Here is a 23126-nt window from a genome sequence, read left to right as displayed (position 1 = left end):
AGGTAAAATCCTAAAAACATACATTTACCAAGATCAATCATGAAAAAAATAGAAAACCTTTATAGACTGATTGCTAGTAAGGAGATTGAAGCAGTAATCAAAAAACTCAACAAAAAGTTCAGGACCTGATGGCTTCATCAGTGAATTCTATCAAACACTTAAAGAAGTTAGTAACAATCCTTCTCAAACTGTTCCAAAAAAAATACAAGAAGACGAAACAGTTCCAAACTCATTTTACAAGTTCAAAGTTACCTCAATTTCAAAAGCAGACAAGGATGCCACAAGCAAAAAAAATTATAAGGCTATAGCTTTGATGAACACTAATGCAAAAGCCCTGAACAAAATATTAGCAAACTGAATTTGACAGTACATTAAAAGGATTACATATCATGATTAAGTAAAATTTATTCTAATGATGCAAAAATGGTTCAAATTCCACTAAACAAACATAATAACACACATTAACAAAATGAAGGATAAGTCATATGACCACTCAATTGATGTAGAAAAAGTGTTTGACAAAACTCTATATTTGTTATGATAAAAAAAACTCTCAGCAAATTGAGTATAGAGGAAATGTACCTCAATGTAACTAAGACCATATATGACCAGCCCTCAAGTAACATCATATTCAACAGTGGAAAGCTGAAAGATTTTTCTCTAAGATTAGTAAAAAGACAAGGATGCCCCATCTGAACACTTTTATTCAACAAAATATTTGAAGTTATAGCATGAACATTAAGTTAAGAAAAAATGTATATATGGCATAAATCAGAAAGGAACAATTAAAACTGTCACTATTTTCAAATGATATAATATTATATGCACAAAACCTAAAGGACTCCACAAAAACTCCACCAAAAGAATTAATAAACGAATAAAGTTGTAACATACAAAATCAATCCAGAATATCTTCTAGACATTTATACACTAATAACAAACTATCAGAAAAAGAAATTAATAAAACAATTACATTTAATCCCTGGCTGTTGTGGCTCAGTTGGTTGAAGCATCATTGCATAAACTGAAAGGTCATAGGTTTATCCCTGTTCAGGGCACATGCCTGGATAATGGGTTCGGTCCAAGACAGTGTGCATGTGAAAAGCAACAGAACAAAAATTCTCTCTCACATCAGTGTTTCTCTTCTTTTCTTTCTTTTTACCTCCCTCTCTCTCTAAAATCAATAAACATGTCCTTAGGTGAGGATTAAAAATAAAAAGATAATTACATTTAAAAATAAAATATCTATAAATAAATTTAACCAAAAAGGTGAAAGATCTGTGCACTAAAAATTGTAAGACACTGGTGAAAGAAATTAAAGAAGACACAAATAAATGAAAAGCTATCTGTACTCCTGGATTATAAAAATTAATATGGTCAAAAATTCATATGTTCCTAAATAGTGACACTGTTTACCAAAACAGACAAAATACTTCTAATATTTGTACAGAACCACAAACATACCCAAACAGCCAAAGCAGTCTTGAGAAAGAACAAAGCTTAACCACAATTCTGATTTAAAACTAGTATACAAAGCTATCATAATTAAAACAATATGATATTGGTCTGGAAACAAACACATAGATCACCAATTTTCAGCCACTGCAAAATTTTTTTTTAAAGATTTTATTTATTTATTTTTAGAGAGGGAAGGGAGGGAGATAGCGAGAGAGAGAGAGAGAGAGAGAGAGAGAGAAACATCAATGTGCGGTTGCTGCGGGTCATGGCCTGCAACCCAGGCATGTGCCCTGACTGGGAATCGAGCCTGCGACATTTTGGTTTGCAGCCTATGCTCAATCCACTGAGCTATGCCAGCCAGGATGCAAAAATTTTTAAAACACACAATACCTGGCTATTTAGTCAGGAAAACTAACATCTTTTCCCTCTTAGATTTTCAAATAGAAAAAAAAATGACAACAGGCAACACAACAATTGCCATCAGGTGTGAATGAATCAAAATTATACCTATTTTTTGACAAAAAATATATTTGTTGATGTGGTGCAGAATTTTAGTAATTAGTTTATGTGTGTCACAAAGGCTAGTCACAACCCTAGAAAGGGTTGCAAAAGTTTGAAAATCACTGGTTTAAAGGAGAAAATATTAAGGATCAAGCAGCTTCTTCTGCAGGTTAATTTTGCCATTATGTTAATACTGGATGTATTTTTTTTAAAGATTTTATTGATTTAGTTTTAGGGAGAGGGGAAGGAAAGGAGAAAAGGAGAGAGACAAACAGCAGTGTGTGGTTGCCCCTTATGTGGGAACCAGGCCGGCAACCCAGGCATGTGCCCTGACTAGGAATCAAACTGTGAACCTTTTGGTTTGCAGGCTTGCGCTTAATCCACTGAGCTACACCAGCTAGGGCTAGATGTATTTTTTGACATGATACATTTTGAAAAATTTGAAACAATACTTCTGCTGAAAGTCATGGCTTTTTGAGGTCCTCATAACAATGTAAGTACTATATATAACTTCTGGAAATCTACCACAGTATTAAGCAGTGACATTTTGAGGAGACAGGGATATAAACACCAAATTAAAATACACAAAGAACCACAAACTCCAACCTTGATTTGGTAGGAGCAAAGTCTTATACTTTCAAGTATTTACTGAACTGCATTGTTTTGCAGTTTCTCAAATTTGTCATGTTTTGTTTTTGTTTTTTTTTCTGCTCACCTTGAAGTCAACCAGATTAAGAAAAACCTCTGTAAATTACATGCTAGACCAACAGCCTCCATTTCTAAGACTTCAATTATTGAAAAGCACCTTTACAAATAATACCTGATATGTAGGCTTAAATGAAGAAAACAGCTGAACATAAGTTTGGTTAAATAGGGACTGCTTGACTGTTACACGTTAAATGCAGACTGGAAAAAAGACAAAAAAAGTTTCTTGGGGGAACTTTGCAAGAGCAAACCCTAATAAGTTCATCACTTACAGGTCTTAAATACCTGACTAGAGACAGACAAATAAATGACACAGCAATCAAATGAACCCATTCCCCTGTGTAACTTCCTAAGGCTATAGCCAAAATCCCTCTGTGAGTGCTGTCCATGAAGAGGTGGGCAGCAGAGCAGGCCTAAGTGAAACTAAGGCTGCATTAGCTCAAAGTAACATCTTACATTGATGGATGTAAAGGAGCCTAGGAAAGAGTAGGCAGTTTGCTCAGAATAAGGTTAGCTTTCTTTGTTGCTCTTCTGGGTCATGCAAAAGAGAATCTCTCCAGGGATTTCAAGAGGGTGGCAAAGTTGGTAGAAGCTACACTAACGTTCTTCCAGAGTCGAACTGTAATTACAACCAATTTGTAGAGAAATCATCCCAAATAACCAACTGAAGACTGGCTAAAGAGAAGTCTCATAACCAAGAATTTTCAGAAGAAGCTATATTGAGACTGATAGGAAGGGCAGAGATGTGCAAAAGGCTGGCCCTGCATCCACAGACAGCAGCTGGGGTTCCAAAAGGATATCTCAGCTTCAGGGGATCTCCCTGAGGAACATCGGTTCTAAGCCCCAAGCTAAGATCTCCAGTCCAGAGCACTACAGCCAGGAAGAGGTGCCCACATAATATCAGCCTGTGAATAGCAGCAGGTTGCTGTCTACAAGGGAGAGATGGGAGCCTACTAGAGACACAGGAACCCTATTAAAGAGCCAATGCACAAAAATTCCATTTGCATCCACCCACACTAAGCTTCAGAGGATGGAGGGTGGAACAGGCTAGAGTCACCTGAGCAGAGTCTGGAAGTTATGGCTCTGGATAGACAGCTAAAGAAACAGCCTCTAGGATTCCTGTGCTGAGTCATTCTTCCATACCATAGACACTATCTTTTGTGAGTGGAGCAGTCCCCTCCATGTCACATCAGCCTTGGGGAAAGCAATTGCTTGTCCTCTGAAATCCCTCTCACAACACCTGTGGAATTTAGGCCCTGCTGCGGAGTCAGCTGTCTTGGGCAGTGTGTAGAGGTGGGAACAGTCTCAGGGGGTGTCAGTGACTGAATTGTCTAGTTTAGGGGTAAGGACCATTCCCTACACTTTCCCATGAAACTGACAGGTGCTTCCCCCTCACAGGAAATCCAATAGAACCACCCTCCCAGCTTCCTGCAGGCTCAATTTCCAGGCTCTGGAGGACCCATCCACCTGACTTTTAGTGGTTCTAGCCTGCTGAGGTTGAGGCAAAATCCAAGACAGATCTGGTCTTATTGTTGTGGGCCAAGGACCACACCCACAACCTTCCCTGAAGCCAGACCAACACCTCACCCTCAGGGGAGAAACACTAACCCTGTTTTTTGAACTCCAATCCATGGCTGTTTCAGTGAATGAGCATATTAGGCAGTCAGCAGGTAGGGGCAGGAGAAGGTGGATATCAGGATACATTGGGACTTTTGCTGATCTGCCTCCTGGTCTAGTGCTGGGAAAAGTTGGCTTTGGTGCACAGCTTGGTTCTTCCCCATGTGCACACAAGCCAAGAAGTGGCAGTCACAAACTGTGGATCACTTGTAGCTCTAGACAGGTTGTCAAGGGCCAGGCAAAGACAGTCCCTGAAAAAGAACCCAAAAGTTCCCAAATAAAACAAAAGAACTATGCAATGACAACAACAAAAACAACAAAAAAAAGAACTATATAAAATGGAGGCAAGCAATTTATCAGACATAGAGTTCAAAGTAATGGTTATAAGCCTTCTCAGAAAACTTAGTAAGAACTACGAGAGCATGAAGAAGGACATAGAAACCAGAAAAAAGGGCAAATCAGAAATTAAAAATATAATATCTGACATCAAGAATCCACTGGAAGGAATAAACAGTAGGTTATATGAAACAGAGGATCAAACCAGCAATATGCAAGGCAAGATAGAAAAAGCACCTAATCAGAGTAACAAAAATTAATACAAATTTTAAAAAACAAGAATAGTTTAAGGGATCTTTGGGACAACATGAAGACAATACCTACATCATAGGGGTACCAGAGGAGAAGGGAGAGAACAAGGAATCAGGAACCTATTTGAGAAAATAATTCCCTAAAACCAAAAACTTCCCTAATCTGGTGAAGAAAAAACACACAAGTCTAGAAACTACAGAGTACCAAACAAGATGAACTCAAACAGGCCCACATCAATACACATAATTAAAATGTCAAAGGTTAAAAACAAATAAAGAATTTTAGCTAAATGAGAAAGACAGTTAGTTACGTACAAGGGAGCTCCCATAAGACTGTATTTTTCAACAGAAACAGAAGGGGTAGCATGAAATATCCAAGTGATGAAAAGCAAGAACCTACAACCAAGACTACTTCACTCAACAAAGCTATTATTTAAAATTGAAGGAGAAAGCCCTGGCTGGTGTAGCTCAGTGGATTGAGCGCGGGCTGCGAACCAAAGTGTCGCAGGTTCGATTCCCAGCCAGGGTATATGCCTGGGTTGCAGGCTATAACCCCCAGCAACTGCACATTGATGTTTCTCTCTCTCTCTCTATCTCCCTCCCTTCCCACTCTAAAAATAAATAAATAAAATCTTTAAAAAAATTGAAGGAGAAATTAAAAGCTTTCCACCCCTCCCCTAAAAAAAAGGTTTGTTACTATTCAACCACTATTAAAATAAATATTAAAGGGCTTGCTGGGAGAAGAAGAAAGAAGGAAGAAGAAAGGAGAGAAAGGAAGGAAGGAAAGAAGGAAGGAGAGAAGGAGGAGATAGGGGAAGAGGAGGGGAAGGAGAAGAAGAAGTAGAAAGGAGAAGGAAAAGAAGGGAAGAGGAGTAGGAAGGAAAAGGGGAATGAAAAACAGAGGAACATAGTTAAAAGAATAAACTGGCAATAAATATGCACCTATCAATAATCTCTTTGAATATAAATGCCTTAAAAGCTCTAATCAAAAGACATAGGGTAGCTGAATGGATAAGAAAGCATGACCCATACATATTCTGTCTACAAGAGACTCATCTCAGAACAAAAGACACATTCAGACTAAAAGTAAAGTGATTGAAAAAGATAATTTATGTAAATGGAATGACAAAAAAAGCTGGGGTAGTACTACTTATATCTGACAAAACAGACTTTAAAACAAAAGCCATAGTAAAAGAAAAAGAAGGGAAGGGAGGAATGACATAATGGTAAAGGAAGTAATCCAACAAGAGAATATAACCCTTGTAAATATTTATATGCTCCCAACATAATAGCACTTAAATATGTAAAGTGAATTTTGGTGGGCATAAATGTAAAGACTGACAGTAATACAACCAAAGTACGGGATTTTAATACCCTATTGACATCAATAGATAGATCATCCAGACAGAAAATTAACAAGAAAACAGTGGCCTTAAATGATATAACATCAGATTAATTTCATTGATACTTTCATGGCATTTCACCCCAAAGCAGCAGGATACACATTCTTTTTAAGAGCACATGGAATGTTTTTTTAGGATAGAATATATGTTAGACATAAAACAAGCCTCAATAAACTTAAGACATTTGAAATTACACCAAGCCTCTTCTCTGACCATAATGGAATGAAACTAGAAATGAATCACGGGAATAAAAATAAAAAACATGCAAAGATGTAGAGGCTAAATAACATGTTACTAAACAATAAATGGGTTAACAATGAGGTCTAGGAAAAATCATAAGATACATTGAAACAAATGAAAATCAGAACACAACAACTAAAAATCTATGGGACACAGCAAAAGCAGCCCTGAGAGAAATTCATAGCATTATGACCTACCTTGAGAAACAAGAAAAATTTCAAGCAATCTAATGTTATGCTTAAAAGTACTGGAAAAAGAACAACAAATAAGGCCCAAAGTGAGTAGAATAAAAGAAAGAATAAAGGTCAAAGCAAAAATAAATAAAATAGATTTGAAAAAATATTACAGAGATCAACAAAACCTAGAACTGGATCTTTGAGAAGATGAATGAGATTTACAAACCTTTAACCAGAGTCTCCAAGAAAAAAAGGGGGTGGGGGAGAGGTCCCACATGAATAAAATCAGAAATGAAAAAGGAGAAATAAAAACTGACACCAAAGAAATACAAAGGATTGTAAGAAAATATTACAAACAAGTATATGCTAAAGGTGGGAGGATCACACTACCTGATATCAATCTATACTACAAGGTGATAATAATCCAAACAACCTGGTAGTTGCATAAAAACAGATATATAGGTCAATGGAACAGAATAGAGATCCCAGAAATAAACTCATGTCTTTGTAGTCAATTAACATTTGACAAAGGTGGCAAAAACATACAATAAGGTAATCTATTCAATAAATGGTATAGGGAAAATTGGACAGATATGTGCAAAAAAATGAAACTAGACTACCTCTGACACTATTAATGAGAATAAACTCAAGCCCTGATCACTTGGGTTGAGCATTGTTCTGTAACTAAAAGGTGGCAGGTTCAGTCCCCAGTCTAAGTGCATATGAACCCCAGTCCAGGAGAATAAAGGAGGTAATCAATTGATATTCCTCTCTCATATTGATGTTTCTCTCTCTCCCTTTCTCTCTCTTTAGCAGCAATTAAAAAAAATGTTCTCTGATGAGGATAAACAAGAATAAACTCAAAATGGGTTAAAAACTTCATTGTTAGACTCAAAACCATAAAAATGCTAGAAGAAAAATAGGTAGTAAAATCTCAAACATTTCTCATAGCAATATTTTTTCTGATGAGTCACCTGAAGCAAGGGAAACAGATGAAAAAATAGACAAATGAGACAAATTTATGAGACAAATAAAACAACAAAAAACTAAAAAGTTTTTGGACAGCAAAGTAAATCATTAACCAAATGAAAAGAAAACCCACTGAATGAGAGAATATATTTGCCAGTACATCTGATAAGGGCTTAATATCAAAAATTTATAAGGTATTTATAAAACTCAATACCAAACAAACAAACAACTCAATTGAGAAATATGCACAGGACCTGAATAGATACTTCTCCAAAGAGGACATGCAGATGACCAATAGACGTATGAAAGAATGCTTATTATCACTAATCATTAGAGAAATGTGAATTAAAACCACAATGAGATATCACTTCAAACCTGTGAAAATGGCTATCATCAGTAAATCAACAAAAACAAGTTTTGGCAGGAATATGGACAAAAGGTACCCTAGGGCACTGTTGGTGGGAAGGTAGCCACTGTGGAAAGCAGTATAGAGTTACCTAAAAAAATTAAAAATGAAATTGCCTTAAGACCCAGCAATTTCACTTCTGAGAATATCTAAAGAAACCCAAAACACTAATTTGAAAGAATATATACACCACTATGTTCATCGCAGCTTTATTTATAATAGCCAAGGTTGGGAAGCAGTCCTAGTGGCAATTAGTAGACATGTAGATACATATAAAAGAAGATGACTTGGTACATTTACACAATTGAATACTACTTAGCTGAAGAAAAGAGGGAAATCTTACTTTGTGTGACAGTATGGATGGATCTGGAGAATATCATGCAAAGTGAAATAAGCTGGTCAGAGAAAGACAATATCATATAATTTCACTTATATGTAGAATCTAATGAACAAAATAAATTAACAAAGTGGAGATAGACTCACGGATTCAGAGAACAGACTGCTGACAGACAGAGATGGTTGAGAGTTGTGTGAGAAGTATGAAGGGATTGAGCAAAAAAAAAAAAGAGAGAGAGAGAGAGAAAGAGAAAGAAAGACTTATGGACACAGGCAACAGTATAGTGATTGCCAGAGGGAAGTGTTGTAGAATGGGGGTAGGAGAGGATAAAAGGGCTAAATGGTGATGGAAAGAGACTTGGCTTGGGTTAGTAAACATGTAATACAACATACAGATGATGTATTGTAGAATTTTATACCTGAAACTAGCTTATTAACCAATGTCACAAATAAATTCTATTAAAAATAAAATATGTGTACAAAAAATGGAACTAGACTATCTTGGATAGGGATCAAACTATGAGAGAATGCTTCACATTGCTTTCAAAGTTTGCATGTGCAGAGTATCACCTTTCAGCAAACAAGTAGTAATTATTTTTCAATATCTGCTTATCACAAATGTGATAGGTAGAATGATAACATACACAGTTGGTTTTATTGTTTCTACTCTTTACATACTGTATATACTATAAAGTATATTCTTTATACACTATAAAACTAGTATATAAAATAGCAAGCAAAATTATGATATATAAATTTTTGCAGTTAGGCCTTAAAGAATTATTTTCTCTGAGAGCTACTTATAAAAATAAGCTTATTTTGTTTATAAAAATATTATATACATCTTCAGATATAACATAGAAGTTAATTATTTTAGACATGCCACTTGGGTTCATTTAAGCTTGCACAGAGTTTTCAACCTCTAAGTAGAGTAATAGTTCCAAGACGGATGCCAGGAAAGATTGACTTTTGGAAAAACAAGTTGGCCATGTACTGTTTCAGTGTAAAGGCCTAGGCTAAGAAGCTGTGCCAGCAATCTGGGCCATTAAAATACAAAATGTAGGTATGGGATTACAAGGCTAAAATTGAGTTAAGTGAAAGTTAAGGTGAAGGCAAAAATTAGAGTATTAGAGGCAGACAGTCCCATTGCAAAAGTCCTCAGTGAATGAGGGGAGTTACAGAAAGTTTTGTCAATTATAGAAACAAGAAAGAGGATAAGAGTAAGGCTTTGACTGTGAAAGAAAAAAGTTTCAATAGTATTTCAAAGTAGCAGTGGATGGTAAGATAATGCTAATAGGTTCTCTAGATTTTGTAGCATGTGGTGTGTGGGTTAAAAGGGAACTTCCATCTGGAAAACTAAAAAGAATGTAGAGTCTTTAAAGGAGAACCAGGGATCAGAATTTAAATAAAGGAGTGTAGGAAAAATAAAGTCAGTCAGGCTCCCTTACCTGGATGTCCAGGTGACTGTGACTTAGCAGTGTTCTTGTAGCCTTGAGTAAGGGCCTGCATACATAGGATGAAGCTCTGTTACATAACTAGGTCAGTATTGTCACCATGATGGCTCTGTGTGTACTTAGTATATAAGGCAGTCAGGACTTCTCCACAGGGGGACATGCAGTGTGACACACAGCTAGTGGCATGCATGGATCTCCCCACCTCAGCATAAAGGCATGTCAGACATCCAGAAAGCTCTGTGAATTTTCTTCTGTCTGCCTAAATCTCGTGAATCTGCCCAGCCTTAAAGGGCTGCAAGACTATTGGCATAGACAGTATGGATTTGTTGGGCAATATGGTATGAATATGGAGGAGCCATTGGGACCCCGAAAAGGGGGCTGGGAAGGGCAGCTGGCCACCAGCATGTAGTATGTGGTGGCCAGGCTCCGGGTGGCTTGGTTTACAACCTCTCAGGACGGGCACAATGTTAGTGACACACCCAAATGGTAGAAAAGGCCCTGTGGGTGGTAGGGGAGACCCTAGTGAAGCTGAGTGCCCAGGTGGGCATCCGCGGGGGCCGGGAGGGCTGTAGGCTAAGTGTTTCTTTCAGCTTTGTGAGCTGGAATGGAGACTGAGCTTCATAATGCAGTGAACGCACAAAAGCTCCGTGAGGGAGCAGAAATCTTGGAGGCTAAGGGAGAGGAGAATGTGCTTCTAGATGTGGCAGTTATGAGAGCTCCAAGGAAGACAGGAAGCCCTGGAGGCTCAGACCTGCGCCCACAAGGAGGACCTTCGAAAGAGCCTCCCTCCCCATTGTAGTGAAAGATTCAGAGGAAGAGGAGGGAAAACAGGGCTTTGGTTCCCCTTTTCCCTCTCCCACCCTGCACAGACCTGGAACAAACTTGACAAAAGCCACGGGGCCAGAGGGCTGCCCAGCCAGGTGTTCTGGCTGTCATGGCGGGGGCACCTGGGAAGCTTTGCTCTGGGTATGCTGATGGAGGCAGAAGGTGAAGGCAGAGCAGGCAGCAATGGCCAGAGCCACAGAGGCAGCAGCTGGGAAGCTGGAAGAAATGTCGCAGCAATTGGAAGTGACAGTGTCTTAAGCTCACTCTATATCACAGTTAAGAATGACCCCATGTAGTTGCAAGCTGAACACTTCCTGTGGACCCAAAAGAAGAAAAAGGTGACAGGAAACCTGGAGGTGAGCCCCAAGGGGCTTGTCCCCAGTGACTGGAGGACCATTTGGCTGTGCCAACCTCCAGAAAAGAGGGAGGAAATATGCTTTGGAAATTTGAATAGGGGAAGGGCCAAAGAACCTGTCTTAGTGGACCAGCGGAGATTAGAAAAAGTGAAGGCCATGCAGCTCCATAAGTATTGGGTGTTTGCCCCCCACTCATCGTGAATATACTATATAGGTGTCCTCCATTCCTGAGTGTATCCTGGGTCCCTTTTAGGGACCTATTGAGGTTCTTTGCAGGGATATGCTGAGCATCCCCCCATTCAACTGCCATCCCCAGGAAGGGTGATGACTGTTAAACAGACACAACCTGGCTTAATACTAAAGTAGGTCAGAGAAGCCAGTGGGCAGAACTGTGAGCTGTGTGGTTCATGGCTACCAGTGAAGCACCACCTCACCCCTGACTATTTGCACAGACAGCTGGGCAGTGTACCAGGGGCTAAGATTATGGATATGACTCGTCATACTTGCCTGTGATCTATCCTGGCAATTGGATAAGCACCCTTTGCATAGCTGATGTCTAACAGCTGATGTTCAGAACTGCACTTGACCGAGTCTCAGACTCTGGTCTCTTCTTCTCTTTGGCACATAGACCAAGACCACCTCTAACTATTTCTCTGACTCTGAGAACATCAACAGGAGGGGTGCTGAGTTCCTAATGGCAGTACTTAAGAGTCCTCTCCATAATTTTAGGTGCCTACTTGTTTCTTTATTGGCACAGATGGACACCACCTACGGGAGTTCCTGCATAAGTCTAAGCCTCATTACCTTAATAAATTTCAACATGGCAAAAACTTATCTCAAATAGTGCACAGGTAATCAATAAAAATATGTTTTTCTCCCTTACTCTCTGTTAATTCTTGATAGCATGAACTGAAACCCTGGGAGAAAATGAGTCAGGTTACAGTTGATTTTTACCTCCTACCTAGAGTTACTAAGCAGCAGCCATAGATGCAGATGTGAAGCCAGTCCTCAGGATTCTGAAGGTGATATGTATCATTCATTGTGTGTACATCAAGAATGACCAAGGGGTCCTCTTGGGACTGAAGTTACATTATTTCTAGGATGTACATACAGCAGGATGAAAATTGTGTGACTCCAGAGTCTTTAGCCCTAGAATTCAGAAGCATAAGAGGATGAGAGAACCCTCAATGAGACCTTGGCTGCAGTTGCCCCAGATTTAGCACAACACACTTTGAAGTTTGAAGGTAGATGCCCCACAACAACATGGAAAGCATGAAGGAGCTGCTTCTCTGAAATTTACTTGAGGAAGGACCTGGTCATTTTGGGTCTGTACCCCAACTTTAGGTATGAGCCATTAGAGTTAAAGGATTATTTTAAAGATAATTTCATAGGCAGAGGTGGGGGCAGTGAGTGTGTGAGAAGGCTGGGATCCAGTTAGATTTCCTGAACAGCAGAGTGCAATTCTGCCTTTTGTCCAAAACAGAGAGAAAGAGCTCACTGTTGATTATTGTTTAGAACCAGAAAAGAGACAAAAGTAGCTTTACCTGAACAAGAAAATTCCATAACCATCTTCATAACTATGGTATGTGAGAAAAAAGGTAACTGATTTGGGGGAACTTCTGGTCAAAATGGCAGTGTAGTCAGACATAGCTCACCTCTTTACACAACCACATCAAAACTACAACTGAAATATAGAACAACCATCATTCAGGAACACCAGAAGTCAAGTTGAATGAAAGTCTGACAACTTTGGAACTGAAGAAACCACATCCATCCAGACTGGTAGGAGGGGGCATGGACATGGAACGTGCTGACCCCACATCCACATGGATAAAAATTCAGGAGGGATATCTTCAGAGTGAGGAGTCCTAGACCCATACCAGGTCCCCAGCCCAGGATTCCAGTGCCAGGAAGATAAGTCCCCAGAACTTCTGGCTGCAAAACCCAGCAGCAATTGTGTTAGTAGAGGAGCTGCTGGAGCTATAAGCAGTTCGTCTTTGGGGAACCCACATATGGACTGACATGCTTAGACTTGCTCCTTCTAAGCTCCAGCAATGGGGTGGCATCCTGAAGGGCATCAGTGGTACACAGGGAGAGACTGAACTGTCTGGCACTAGGGAAAGCAAAGGACATTGTCCCTCTGTTGAGCTCTCCCCCCACAAAGCCAGTAATACGGTGCCATATCTGAGACTCCATCAACCTGGATAACACTTTGTGACCCCCCACCCTGGATATCCACAGAGGCTTTACCCCACCCAAATTGTGGGCCCACCAAAGCTGCATTCCCATAAGAATGACTGGTCTTGGCTCCGAAATCCTATCAAACAAGCAACAGCTGGCTTCAGTGAGTCCTAGCAGCAGCTAGACTAGAGCCATAGCTTGGCTTTGCCTAAAAATCTCTAAGCCCAGAACAAGTAGCAGCCATATCAAATTGCTTTACAGCTCAGTCAGGGTATCCTGGGCAATATACAAGTGGAAGCTGACATTGCCTTGCACCACCCAGGAGACCGCAAGGCCAATGCACCCAGTGGGCAGCTACAGACCACATTGGAGCACCACCACCCTGCCCCTGCACAGCTGATCCTCCACAGGGGAAGGAGGTTGGTGGTCAGTGGTAACAGCCAGTCCTTGCTATTGATTGGCCTGGGTAAATCCCTCCCATTGATCTGCCAACAGCAACCAAGGCTCAACTATAAGAGGAGGGTGTACTCAGTCCACACAAAGGACACACTTTGAGTACCCAGCTTGGATGATAGGGGAGGCTGTGCCACTAGACCCTATAGGACACCTACTACATTAGGCCACTCTACTAATACACAGAGTCAAAGCAGCTTTACCTAATACACAGAAACAAATACAGGGAGGCTGCCCAAATGAGGAGATGAAGAAACTTGGCCCAAATGAAAGAACAGATCACAGCTGAAGAAAAAGATCTAAACAAAATGGTTATAAACAATCTCAGAGGCAGAGTTCAAAACACTGATTATAAGGATGCTCAAGGAACTTAGTAAGGACCTCAGCAGCATAAAAAGATCCAGTCAGAAGCAAAGGATACACTAATTGAAATAAAGAACAATTTATAGTGAAACAACAGTAGAGTGGATGAATCCCAGAATCAAATCAATGATTTGGAACTAATTGCATCCATGCAGACTAAGCCATGCAGAACAACCATGCAGAACAAGAGGAGAAAATCCCCCAAAATGAGGATAGTATAAACAGCCTCTGGGACTTCTTTAAAAGGTCCATAAGTCACCTCGTAGGGGTGCCAGAGGAGAAGAGAAAGAGAAAGAAATTTTAAATTTATCTGAAAGAATAGTGAACAAAAACTTTCTTAATTTGGTGAAGGAAATAGACATGCAATTCAGGGAAGCACAGACAATCCCAATTATGACGGATGCAAAGATGCTCTTTCCAAGACACATTATTATTAAAAGGCCAAAGGTTAAAGATAAAGAGAGACTCTTAAAAGCAAGAGGAAAGATGTTAGTTACCAGAAGGATACCAGATGGGTGGAGGGAGAGTGTGTCACCACCCTTTAAGGTCAGGCAGGTTCATGGTATTCGTGCATATGAAAAAATATTCATGGAGTCATTGGGATGTCTGGCATGCCTTTATTCATGGGTGGGTGAGTCACGCATGCTTCAAGATGCATGTCTATCTGCATATCTCATGTCATGACCCTTGATCCCTAGCAATGGTACCCATCATGGCACCTCTCCCCTTGCATGCCTCTCATCATCATTGCCCCCAGCAGGGAGTCCATACCTGTTTAAGTACTAGAGGGGGACAAACCTGGCAAGATGCCAGAACATTATATAACATAACATAATTCTGTGCATGCGAGCTCACTTCATGTTATGGGAACAGTTTATTGGACCCAGTCTCAAGGCTATGAGAACACTACCTATCATTGATTGGTTGCCTATCTCACACCCCCAGATGGGACCTAGCTGCAACCCAGGCATGTGCCCTGACTGGAATAGAACCAGTGACCTTCTGGTTCACAAGCCAGCACTCAATCCACTGAGCCATACCAGCCACAGGCAAGAAAATATAATGAAAGGAAGGAAGGAAGGAAGGAAGGAAGGAAGGAAGGAAGGAAGGAAGGAAGGAAGGAAGGAAGGAAGGAAAAAGAAAGAAAGAAAGAAAGAAAGAAAGAAAGAAAGAAAGAAAGAAAGAAAGAAAGAAAGAAAAGAAAGAAAGAAAGAAAGAAAAGAAAAGAAAGAAAAGACTAACTGATTTTTAACTGATTTTCCATAGTGATAATAAGAGGACATTCCAACTTCTGTGATCTCATTGGCTTTTCAAGAATAACCTTACCTTCTTGGTAAGTGTATCTGAGCTCCAGAGTCCTGACACTGGAGCTGAAGACGAAAGGAAAACAAGACTTCTAAGAGAAGACACAGCATTAGCTTGAGGACCACATTAGGGGAAGCCAGGTCCTTGTTACCAATCACATTCCCCTGTTGTAGTACCTGGGAAGAGATTCTTTAAGGCAGATCAAACATGGTACCCTAAGGATAAATAAGGTGAAAGATACTGCATGATTGTCTAATAAACCAGTTATTCAAATTATGGCTTTTGGGTCAGAGACAACCACAAAACCTGGGAGCTTATCAGAAATGGATAACGTCAGGCCCCATCCAAGATGTAATAAAAGGCAATGTGTATTTTCTTCCAATCCCTAGGTGATTCTAATGTTCATAAAAGTCTGAGAAGCACCATTCTAGTCCAGTGGTTCTCCAACTTGACTGCACATTAGAATCACCAGAAGAGCTTTAAAATATGATCATCTTGAAGCTCATCCCCAGAGATTCTGAGTAATGGCTCTGGGACACCAAGTGAGCTCTAAAATTTTTCAAAGCCCCTAGTTGATTATAAAGTGCAACCAATACTGAGAGGAATGCTCGAGACAGATGATTTTCTCTACAAAGAGAGCCAATGAGCCAGTGAGAAAGAACAGACCATCAGGATAGAGATAATATTTTCAGACTGAAGTGAACAAACAGGCTGGTGATGAGAATCACAGATCCTAGAAGTAAATGTTAGGGTCCCAGGCACAGAAAAGAGGCTTAGAGATACACAGCAGGTTTTTGTGATAGGCAGATGATCAAGATAGTGACAAGGAAGGTAGATTTTTACATAGGATGGAGGGGCAGTCAAGGGAAAAGGTAGTACTTCAGTAACTAGGGTGGTGGAACAGGTCAGAAAAAATGTAGTCAGTTCTTCTCTGACTTAAGCTTTGGAAACATAAAGTTTCAATGTGGCTTATATATTAGGGAACTGAGCATAATGTAAATTTCATTCCTGCTTATACTCTATTTTGTTCTCTGGAAACAACCCTGAACACTGGAAACTGTCCCTGGCTGAAAGAAGCCACATCAAAACACTTACAATGCACACATGTACAACCTCAGATGTGCACCAGCTACCTCAGTTCACCTCCCATGGTTCCACACTGCATTACAACTTTTTATCTGATTTTCTGTCACCCTCTTTTTACCCCTTAACTCCAACTCCATAACTCACAAGCTATACCCTCAGGCATCCACATCCAGCATAACCTGAGGCTTTTTCAAGGCACAGTGCCATATTTGCTGTGGTACTCATGTATTTCTCGACTATTGAACAAAGACAAAAAGGTGCTACTGTTGATGGGAGAGACCTGGTTCTTCTTGCTGATGCATGTAAAGAATTACAGATCAGCAAATCTATTAAAATGTAATCAGTTTATTAGTGACCTGTTCCCATGGAAGAGAATGGGACTGGGTATAACAGGGGGTGAAAGGAAAAGTTTCAGGGCAAAGCAGGATGGCACAAGTAAGAACGTCTGAAAATCAAGGTGGCAAACCCTGGGGTGGCTCAAGGCCAGGTGGTCAGAGGCCTGGTAGCCCAAGAGCCAAGAGCACTGAGAGAGAGAGACTTTTGTTCTGAGCACTTATATAGTGGGTGGGATAGGAGAGAAAAGTTACTTATTGTTTAATGTGTAAATGCAGTGCCAACTTTCTCAGGTGGATATAACTACCAAAACTTAGTTATGTGTGGGAATCTGTTAGCCCGAATCCTTATCTTGCTCCAGACTCCACTTGTTCCTCTTGTTATAAAACAAATATGCATGGCAGGAGGCAGTTAATTAAAATTGGGGCACTTTCCAAAGTTATTTACAGGCTCTTTCTGTAAGCATTAGGAACTCTCTTGTAAAACCAATAGTGGCCAGAGGTAGATGATTAAGCAAAGTTGTTTTATGGGCTTCTTCTTTGGGCACCATGGATTCTAGCCCTTGGGATGAAAGCAAAGTTTCAAGGCCTTCTTTCCCAGATAGTAGAAATGCTACACAGAATTTCAAGAACTTTTCTTCCTTCTTGCTAACATAGTGTCTCTTGTGATATTGGAACACCTGGCAATATTATCAGACCAAGCTCAGGACTACTGAGTTTGCATGTGAGACATGTCTCCTTCCTCCTCCATGCCTTGGTTCACCATTTATCCTACCTAAGTGCTAAAAGGTGTTTCCTGGCAACCAGGATGCTAGACTCCAGCCAGTAACAGCAGTGCAGTCTCAGAGTTCTTCCTGTGCTGCCTCCTGCCTCACTACCATTTCTATTTGATCTTTGTTTGCTATAGAAAACAGTTTTCAGTGTTGAGTCTCTCGTTATAGGAGATCATTCTGTGTGGTTTGGGCTCAGCTCCCACTTGGAAAGGCCAGTGGAAAGCAAGGTCTGGTACACAGGACCCACACCCACAGATAGGTTCTCTTGTGGGGAATCAGGCCTGCATTACAGTGTACAGGCCATGTATAGGCTGGTACAGGCCATGTACAGGCCAGCACACCTAGGCCACTTTGAGACTTGCTTTTGCTAAAACTCCCTCACCCTGAATTGAGGCAGCAAACGTTTACTGCATATCTTTAAAGTAACTTCCTAAAATCCATGCTAAACCTTCCAAGGACAAGTGTAACCAGTTCATCCACTTTTCCCTTTATATTTGCAAATGCCCTTCTTTTTTATGTAATTAGCAACATCCTCTCCTTTGTTTTCTGAAAAAGGTAACCACCTAAAGCAAACCTGTTCATGAGGACCATCCTCAATGTAATGTGCCCAGAAAAGCAATAAAAACCTGTCAAGGCAAGGGTCGGGTGCTCTCCTCTTGAGAGAGTGTCTGCCATCCCTTTTCCTCTACAGGGCTCTGTAGTTCGTGTGAATTTGGCATGTCTTATCCACAATGCCTTGGACACTGCTGGCTGGTGACCACATCAACTAGTACCCAAACAGGAACCCAAGGCTATGAGCCATCATTGTAGACAACACACCAACTTGGGTGGAGTGCGCACATCAGCCCACCTAAGGGCTGATGACACCAAGTGCTTTTTGGTTAGGCTACACTAGGGTATGTTGGATTTTAGAGGAAAAATGTTTTCTCCCTAGGTTTCTCTCTCTTGTAACCACTTTACAACTGTACCTTCTTTAGTAAGCAGGAGCCTTGCTCTCTCTCCCAAGTATTTGCTGCAATCTCACAGGCATGGGTTGAGCAGTTAAGAGCCAAAAGGGTGCTCATCGTGATAAAGACTCCCAGGAGAGGATTAGCTAGACATGGACACTGCAGGCTGGTGTCTCCATCACCTGATCTCACTTTTCCTATAAGCCCTGTGATATTTACTGTGCAATTTTGCATAACACAGTTATTTTCTGAAATACACATATTTCATTATGGCAGGATTGACTATAAAATTAAGTGGACTTGATGTAGACTCATTTAACTTCTAAATTAATGCTCTTGAAATTCCTGTTAAGGACAGTATGGAATGGAGTCATTTTCAGCTCTAGAGAAAGAAAAAAGAAAGTGGCATGGGTTAGGTTGTCAGGAAGGTCTTTGAAATGCCCAGTGGAGGGAATGGTACAATGGAGTACAGAGGGATTGGGGTGTTGGTTCATCAAAGAGTGGGAAGGGGGACTCTTCGATGACCTTGATGACCTTGTTCCTTCCAAAAGGAGAAGTTATCTAAGTCTAAAGCAGTGGAATGCAGCTAAGGTCAGTGAGAAGCTAACCAATGGCTTGCCTTCTCCAAATAATGATTGTTTTTGGTAAAGCTTTGAAGCAGACAATCACCTAAGAATGGTGTTTTAGAAAGAATAATATGATGCTGTCACACAGGCTGAATTAGAGTTGGGGGGAGTGGAAGGACAGTTAGTGCCACAGCCTATGTTGAGGTAACTGGTGCTGAGCCAGGGGCGTTAATGAGAATGGGAGCCCTGTTCTGCCCTGGACTCCTCACTGAAGGCTTCAAAAGGACTAATGTCTTCCTGTCTCTGCTTCTTTAACTGTTAGGCCTGAATCTGTAAAATCTCATTTTGCAGTAACAGGCTGTGCAAATGTCTCTCAGTAAGGTCACAAACATCCTCTCAACCAAATATGATCACACTTTTCAGTGTTTGCCCCCCTCTGCCCCTGACCTTTAACAGGGTTTTCATTTTGTTGCCCTCCATCCCTCACCCCCCAGTTCTCACTAACATCTCCCTCTCTTTGCACCTTATGACATCACCATGTCCTGGCTTTCTTTCTGGTTTTCTGTCCACCCTACATTATGTGCTGCAGGACATCTTTTGCTAGCATCCCTTTCTGTCACAACCTCTTAGACAGGATCTGTCACTGGCCTTTTTTCTTATAAATAGCCTCCTTCATAAGGACATTGCATTCATCTTTGTGGTTTTAACAACCACCTACACTACAATATTCCCAAAATTCTCATTTTAAATCCTGGTTTCTCATTGGTAGTTTTATGTCCATTGTGAACTTCCACAGGCATCTCAAATACTTCCTGTTCAAAGCAGCAGAATTCATTGTCGCAATCAACCCTTATCCTACTTTGTGGAATTTACATCAACCCAAGCACCCAAACTAGAGCCTTGGGGTCATCATCTCACACAAGTGTCACTGAGCCCTTCCGGTGTTTCTGTCCTGTTTGTCATCAGCCCTGCTTCTCCAGCTACCCTGCCATCAACTTAACTCCACTTCTCATCATCACACACCTGGATCACTTTCTCTAGTCTCAATGTTCTCAGATCAATACACTAGGCTCTTACCAGAGACAGCTTTCAAAAATGCAGATCTGATTATGTCACTCATCTGATTAAATTGTTCTACAGTTCAAAGTTTGAAGAATAAACACTCAAGTATTTTACATATTACAGAAATTCCACCATTTTCTACCATCAGAAAATATACTTCCTCATCATTTACCTCCCCAAACTGTAATGGAGAAGATCAAAGCAGAAATTTCTGGAAAGCAAGGGACCCCAGTTACAGGGGAACCTCACCCCTAAATCCAGCACAGAGACTGCTCCCCCTCTTGTCAGGAAAGGCAGGGGGCAAGAAGGGTGCTGAGGTGGCAGACTAAAGCAGCCTGCTTTCTGTGAAGGGAGGGGCTCTATGAAAAAGAATTTACTGAGGCAAGAGGCTGGTATAAACACAAGGCAGTTAACAGGAGGAGGGGTAGAGAGCTCTCAGGATTGAAACAAGAGGTGGATCTTAATAACCTACAGCCTTGAGGCTACAAGTACCTGACACAAGATAGCTAGTTATGGGGGCTAGATGCTCTGCCCAGTGTGACAGGAGACTTTTCTCCATGCCTGGAAAAAGGGGCAAAGACAAACTTAGCCATAGGTTGGAAAGAATTGGACCAGAATACTGGCTTCCATAGCACATGTAATTTGGGTAGAGAGGTCTTTTTAAAACAGGAGGTATGGAGAAGCCACTCTGTTGGTTCGAGGGCTCTCTTGTTTTCGAACCTGGTGCAGGCTTGTTCTGCCTCTTGGCTTTTGGTGCTGGGTGCAGGCTCTTGGCTCTGGCTCCAGCACTTGGACACTCTGGGTCCCTGTCCTTTAATCACTGCATGGACGGGAGCACTCATGGAACCAGAAAGTTGCTGGGCCCACCAGGGGCTTAGGCCATACATGGTTGGAATTCATTCCTGGAGGAAGGGTCCCATTCTGGGCTTCAGCCTCTGGGACACTATGATCCAGTGAAGCATGGCACATGGGTCCTGGACTGCTACATGGAGACTGGGAGCAACACACCCCAGATCCTGAAAGACAGAGCTGCTGCAAGAAGATGGTGACTCTGAAACCCACAAGTGCACATCCCAGAGAGAATGGAAATCTGTCTGCGTGACTGGCCTAAACTCCAAGGACAGATAACAAAATGGGGAACTTCTGGGTATGGTTTTGGCTTGTGGGAAGCGAGGGAAGTTCTGGGTCTGCTGGGAGAAAGGGACTCAGAGCAGGAGCACTCTCAGCCCCACCCCCAAAATTTGAACCCAGTTAATAAAAGCCTGTTTTCTTCAACACAACTCTTTGGGTTATATTTTAGGGTGACAAGCAGCTGAGCCCCATGCTGTACGGGTACAAAATTTCACCAAGCAGAAACCTTAAAGGGCTGATAGTTTCCCAAACACAGCCTGTTCTTCTGGACTTCTGGGCCTTTGATAAACTATTTTTTTTTCCAGGGATGCCTTCCCTTTTTTTCTTGCCAGCAAACTTATGCATACTTTAAGCTGTGCTAAAACATTACCTGAATATCCCAGATATAACTAATTTGTCAACATATGTATGATTAATTTTAATGCAATTTTTGTGTGTGAATTTTGTTTTTGTTTGTGTTTACTGCTTATATCTTATACTAATCTGTAAGTTTCTCATGAACAAAATCAATGCTAGTTATACATACAGAAAATCATATGCTGAGTTTCTCAATGTTGTAGATAATGTCTAGCACTGATAAATTTTCTAGCTTATTTAGTAAAGTGATTATCTTTATAAATTTTTTCTCTCTCTGCTGAGAAAAATATATTTAGGGGAATTTTAAAACATTGCAGTAAGTGAATTTATAAGTATGCATACCTTCATTAAAGTGTCATTGTTTTCTCTTTTTCCCAAATCTCAACATAATTTTTTAAAAGTATAATACCCAGTCTTCATCTTATGATTTCCTTAAGTTCCATGGAGATCTACCCCATATGTGTTTGTGCCAGTGGCAGGTAGTTGGTCCCTACATTCCTAGGGACTGCACAAGACCATGGGGATGAGAAAAAGTAGGATTTTCTTATTTATATCATACTTTTCTTCAAATAATTTATAGGAACCCTAAATATCTCTTCAGTAGAAATTATGTCATAAATGCCAACATCTGCTAACACTCTATAGCACTTATGCCAGACCCAACCACAGAGATGGGGCTTCATTCTTCTGTAGTCCCAGAAATCTAGTTCTCTGAAATATAAGAAGGTGCACTCTACAAAAATCATAAAACATTAACATATGCATCTTTGAAAGTGTTTGCAGACAGGGCTTATAGTTCAAAAGACAGTTTATAGGAAGAGGCATTTGTCGAGGATTGGAGTAATTGAAGTTACCAAATAATAATCACATAGCCACCATATGCAAAACAAAGTGTTAGGCTTTTAGGGATACAGAGCTGGATTATATTGTATAGCTATACTCAGAAAATATAAAATGCTACTGCAAGGAAACAAAACTAGGCCATTTGAATAATTTCTGGTTCTGTTTAAGGTAAAAGGAATAAAGACACAACACCCTTTCTAAGTAACTGACTATGGATAAAGCAACTATTTAAGAATTCTGAGAAAGTATAAAGAAATAAAAATATAAAATAAGACCAATATGGAAATTATTTTCTTTTGTCTCTCCCATATCTCTAGTCTTAGACTCAAGTAACCTGAATTCCAGAATTTTCCAGCAGGTGTGACCAAGAGAAACTCTTATCTCTGATCAGAGCACTTGTTGAGGTCAACCCAGATGAACAGAAAGAATGGAGTTGACTCCCTGATTTTTTCTTTTCCAATCATCCCTGGAAGCAAGCTTAGTCCCAAAGTTGTACTCCCACAGTGGAGGTACTGGCATTAGCATTGAGGCCATAACTTAGGCCAGAGGCAGAACTAGTCACAGGAGGTAAGTGACAATGCAGGAAGATTGAAACACCAACTTTGTGACTAGATGACCAGAATGAGAAGCCCTAGAAAAAAGCTCAAGAAAGCAACCCCATAAAATTATGTTTCAAGACTTAGATTTACCTGCA

Source organism: Phyllostomus discolor, chromosome 5 (assembly GCF_004126475.2).
Source record: "Phyllostomus discolor isolate MPI-MPIP mPhyDis1 chromosome 5, mPhyDis1.pri.v3, whole genome shotgun sequence".
In the NCBI taxonomy this organism is placed as follows: Eukaryota; Metazoa; Chordata; class Mammalia; order Chiroptera; family Phyllostomidae; genus Phyllostomus; species Phyllostomus discolor.
The sequence above is the reverse complement of the archived record's forward strand: the minus strand, read 5'-3'. Positions refer to the sequence as shown.